Raw genomic sequence first — 5960 nt, forward strand, 5'->3', positions numbered from 1 at the left:
CTTTGGAGATTTTCCGAGTTACTCTCACTGAATTTTATACTTGTGATTGTTTACCAAAAACTCCGGTAAGTAGATAAAGCTTTTATTTTAAGTTAAAAAAATATATTGTATATAGACAAAAGTAAGATATTCATGACAGTTATTATTGTCATTTGTTAAATTTAATAAACAATATTTTTTTAATTAAAAATTAAATATTTTAAAAAATTTAAAATTAATTTTTATTATTAATTGAAACTACACTAATGATTATTTTAAGAATCTTTGTGGCACGCTTTCAGAATATTAAAAACTAAGTTTTTATAAAAGTTTGTACAATAAATGCATTGCAAATTGAACTATTTGACTTTTAAAAAAAGTAATTTCTTAATATATAATCCTTAAAGAGTGCCTTGGTGGAATTTGTTAACAAAACATTTAAAATTAGACTTTGGTTAAAAGCAAACTAGATAACAATTAGAAGTATTAACATATATTTTAATATAATTAAAACTTAAATGAATATTAATTGGAGGTGTGGGGAATCGAACCCCGTGCCTCTCGCATGCAAAGCGAGCGCTCTACCAAATGAGCTACACCCCCTTGATTTTATACAAAGGGATTGGGTGACCAAAAAATATGGTATAAAAGACTTGGTAAGTTTATAAGTCTCAAAGCTTTGATGTCCATCGTTGATAACACGTTGGAGCAGTTATCATCGAGAGGGCGTGACGAAGTGGAAGAAGTGGAAAAGTACTTACCACTCAACGTGGGTTACAAAAAGATAACAACTTGAAAAACACTTAAGCGCACAAGTAGGAACCTGAAGAACTGAACGTGGAGAAAATGCAACGAGCCCCTAGTGGTCATAACTTCCGTCGACAATTATCTTGTCAATAGAATAAATAGCAGACTTATACATTGAATCAAAAGTCATAAAATTTCATACATACTCTCCATACAACTATGGTACTTGAGTCATAGAGCGAAATAGTTGAGCGAGAAACATGTATGCTTTTGTGTCCACCCTTTTTTAATCTTTTTTGTCGCCTTAAACATAACGCGTACTCTTTTCTTTGCTTCGTTTAACGTTATTTAGTGCATTTCTACCTTATCATTTATTACAACTTGACTTCATTTAAAGTCTTTTTGTCACACTACATTCAGTTCACACGCATGTGTGTTTGTGCAAGTTTATTACACAAATAATTGGAGATTTTCCGAGTTACTCTCACTGAATTTCATATTTGTGATTGTTTACCAAAAACACCGGTATACAGATAAAGCTTTAAAAATAATATTTATTTTATTAAAAATTAAAGATTTTAAAAACTTTAAAAATAACTTTTATTATTAATTGAATTTACACTAATGACTCTTTTAAGACTCTCTGGGGCACTATTTAAGAATCTTAAAAACTACGTTTTTATAAAAGTTTGTACAATAAATGCATTGCAAATTGAACAATGGTTAAAATCAAACTAGATAACAATTAGAAGTATTAAAATATATTTTGATATAATTAAAACTTAAATGAATATTAATTGGAGGTGTGGGGAATCGAACCCGTGCCTCTCACATGCGAAGCGAGCGCTCTACCATATGAGCTACACCCCCTTGATTTTAACCAAAGGGATTGGGTGACCAAACAATATGGTATAAAAGACTTGGTAACTGTATAAGTCCCGAAGCTTTGATGTGCATCGTCGATAACATGTTGGAGCAGTTATCGTCGAGAGGGCGTGATGAAGTGGAAGGAGTGGAAAACTAGTAACCACTCAACATGGGTTACAAAAATATAACATCTTGAATAACACTTAACCGCACTAGGAGGAACCTGAAGAACTGAACATGGAGAAAATGCAATAAGCCGCTAGTGGTCATAACCTCCGTCGACAGTTATCTTGTCAATAGAATAAATAGCAGACTTATACTTTGAATCAAAAGTCGTAAAATTTCATACATACTCTACATACAACTATAGTACTTGAGTCATAGAGAGAAACAGTTGAGCGAGAAACATGTATGCTTCTGCGTCCACCCTTTTAAAATCTTTTTTGTCTTCTTAAATAGAACATGTACTCTTTTCTTTGCTTTATTTAACGTTATTTACTGCATTTTTACCTTATCATTTATGACAGTTTGACTTCATGTAAAGTCTTTTAGTCACACTACATTCAGTTCACACGCATATCTGTTTGTGCAAGTTGTTTGCACAAATAGCTTTGGAGATTTCTGAGTTACTCTCACTGAATTTCATACTTGTGACTGTTTACCAAAAATACCGATAAATAGATAAAGCTTTTATTTTAAATTAAAAAATATATTGCATATAAACAAAAATGAGATATTCATGACAGTTATTGTGGTCATTTGTTAAATTTAATATATAATATTTATTTTATTAAAAATTAAAGATATTAAAAATTTTAAATATAATTTTTATTATTAATTGAAATTACACTAATGACTATTTTAAGAATCTCTGGGGAACTCTTTAAGACTCTTAAAAACTAAGTTTTTATATAAGTTTGTACAATAAATGTATTGCAAATTGAACTATTTGACTTTTAAAAAAAGTAATTTCTTAATATAGAATCCTTAAAGACTGCCCTAGTGGCATTTGTTAGCAAAAATATTTAAAATTAGACTTTGGTTAAAATCAAACTAGATAACAATTAGAAGTATTAAAATATATTTTAATATAATTAAAACTTAAATGAATATTAATTGGAGGTGCGGGGAATCAAACCCCGTGCTTCTCGCATGCAAAGCAAGCCATCTATCATATGAGCTACACCTCCTTGATTTTAGCTAAAGTTATTAAGTGACCAAACAACATGGTATAAAAGACTTGGTAAGTTTAAAAGTCTCGAAGCTTTGATATGCAACGTCGATAACACGTTGGAGCACTTATCGTCGAGAGGGCGTGACGAAGTGGAAAAGCAGTTGCCACTCAACATGGGTTATAAAAAGATAACATCTTGAAAAACACTTAAGCGCACTAGTAGGAACCTGAAGAACTAAACGTGGAGAAAATGCAACGAGCTCTTAGTGGTCATAACCACCGTCGACAATTATCTTGTCAATAGAATAAATAGAAGACTCATACGTCGAATCAAAGGTCGCAAAATTTCATACATACTCTCCATACAACTATATTACCCGAGTCATACAGCGAAACAGTTTAGCGAGAAACATGTATGCGTCTGCATCCATCCTTTTTTAATATTTTTTGTCTCCTTAAATAGAACATGTACTCTTTACTTTCCTTTATATAACGTTATTTTCTGCATTTCTACCTTATCATTTATTAGAACTTGACTTCATTTAAAGTCTTTTTGTCACACTACATTCAGTTCACACGCATGTGTGCTTGTGCAAGTTGTTTGCACAAATAGCTTTGAAGATTTTCCGAGTTACTCTCACTGAATTTCATACTTGTGATTGTTTACCAAAAACACCGATAAACAGATAAATTTTTTATTTTAAATTAAAAAATATATTATATATAAACAAAAATAAGATATTCATGACAGCTATTTTGTTATTTGTTAAATTTAATAAATAATATTTATTTTATTAAAAATTAAAGATTTTAAAAATTTGAAAAATAATTTTTATTATTAATTAAAATTACACTAATGACTATTTTAAGAATCTTTGGGGCACTCTTTAAGAATCTTAAAAACTAAGTTTCTATAAAAGTTTGTACAATAAATGCATTGCAAATTGAATTATTTGACTTTTTAAAAAAGAAATTTCTTGATATAGAATCCTTAAAGAGTGCCATGGTGGCATTTGTTAGCCAAACATTTAAAATTAGACTTAGGTTAAAATCAAACTAGATAACAATTAAAGTATTAAAATATATTTCAATATAATTAAAACTTAAATGAATATTAATTGGAGGTGCGGGGAATCAAACCCCGTGCTCCTCGCATGCGAAACGAGCGTTCTACCATATGAGCTACATCCCTTTGATTTTGAATTTTTGATTTTATTTAATTTAACTTTTATATAAAAAAATGTATATAAATAAAACAAAATTTAGGGAGACATAAATGAAGTGAAATAAATAAAAAAAATGTCTCTTTACATTAAAAAATTTGTGGACCTCTTAATCTTATATTTAGTAATTAAACTTTCTTCTGTATTGGAGATCACCTCTATAAAATATTTTAACCGGTAGTAGAATGACTGTTCAAATACTTAATAGAAGTTGTTTTATCTTTCTCTTTAGTATCCATGTTGTGAGCAACATTAAAAATTTAACTAATGAATAATAGTAACAGTAACAATTGAATATGTTATATCACTCCAATATGATGATCTTAAATATAATTTTTCTTTGTTATTGTATCATTCTAAAAACCAATAATACATGTATTGGGAAACTTATAATCTTGTTGTTCCTCTCTTTGTTTCTCAACAAAATTTATAATATGTACTAAAATATTTGCAACTTGTATCGGCGACACAAGAACTCTTCTCGCATAAATACTTGATAATATCACTTTCTCATGATTGTTAATATCACTATGGTTGTATTTATAATGTCTTATAAGCCAGGTGTCATGGTAAACACGTGAAGTTATTCACTACATTCAGCTTATATGGTGTAAAGAGTGAATATATCATGGTTTTTAGATGACCGAGATACATATTTTAATCTAAATATGAACACAAATTAAAATGTGTTTTTTTGTGAGGCAAATATGTCTAGTCCTTATTTTAATGATGTCAAACCTTTCTAATCGTCCATAACGTGTACTTTGGACAATATCATCATATCATAGAATGCATTCATCCTCTAACATGTTCAAAATATAGGTTTAATGTGTCCAGACATATATGAGCATATCATAGATGTGAATCATGCACTTGATCATAGTAAATATCCTAGGATCATAAGAGATCGGTTAAATTGGTCAAAATACATCTCAAAACTCATTTTTGGGAGTTTAAGACCTGTGAGTCGACTCATGACTGTAGCGGTAAATTCATGATCATCAAGCTATGGATAAGCTGGAGATCAAATAACAAGAGTTGCCACCACGCTTTTATTGTTTACAAGGGAAAAGGGAAAAAGTACGAACAAAACCCAAAAGTAAGAAGTTTTCAAATCAAAACTAATAAAATGTCAGAGATTACAGGTAAGGGGGTTGGTTACACAGAGGGAACATGTTAGCACCAAAAGTGTCATAGGTACTCCTAGGGAGCCCTTTTTGTGTGCATATGTATTTGGTACAAAGTGATGTTTACAAACAAATAGAATGGGGGATGAGAAAAGAATTCATTAATTATATTTTTGTGTTTGACAAGACCTTCGGACTTGTGCCTACGTACCAACATAAAAATGAGGGATCAAAACCTCGTAGTTCGTGATACAAATTTCAAAGTGGATGCATTGCTTTTAACAAAAAATTAAGTTTGAAAGGCACAAAGACCTGAAAATGGTTTGGATGAGTTAGTTCTTTTTGGCTTTTTTGAAAGTTTAAGTAAAGTATAGTTAAGTTTATTTACAAGTTTGATTTAAGAAAAGGAGTTTGAAAATGCAATGGCATAAGGCCAAAGTTTCTATCTTTTTACAAAGTGGTCAAAATTTGGAACAAAATAAGTTCAATCAAAGAAGGTTTTTAAAAAGGAGGGAGAGATTTTAAAATTAAATAAATGGGGAGAAGATGAAGGGACTAATCCTATGCACAAAACTAAAAGTTAAGAGTTGAAAAGATCTGACCAAATAGGTAACAATCCAATAGACAAGAATGTCAATAGAAACCCAGAATTCCCTTGGACATTTTTAGAATCAAGCAACACACAAATGCATAATTATATTATCTTGAAGAGCAAGGCATCAAATAAAGATAGTCACATCCAAGCTTTAGCCATTCCATGATCTTCTTCAAACTTAGCCCATGTAGGAGATGAATCCCACAAGTCACAGGTTAAAAATAATATCTACACAAGGATCATGTTGC

General features: G+C 30.2%; 1 non-coding gene across 1 annotated transcript; it reads right to left on the reverse strand.

Moving 5' to 3' along the window:
* Positions 1 to 509: 509 nt before the first annotated feature.
* TRNAA-UGC (transfer RNA alanine (anticodon UGC)) lies at positions 510 to 582 on the reverse strand. The gene has a single exon. It is a non-coding gene; the product is annotated as a tRNA-Ala (tRNA).
* Between the last annotated feature and the right edge of the window lie 5378 nt (positions 583 to 5960).

Source organism: Lathyrus oleraceus, chromosome 6 (genome assembly GCF_024323335.1).
Source record: "Lathyrus oleraceus cultivar Zhongwan6 chromosome 6, CAAS_Psat_ZW6_1.0, whole genome shotgun sequence".
Taxonomy (NCBI): domain Eukaryota; kingdom Viridiplantae; phylum Streptophyta; class Magnoliopsida; order Fabales; family Fabaceae; genus Lathyrus; species Lathyrus oleraceus.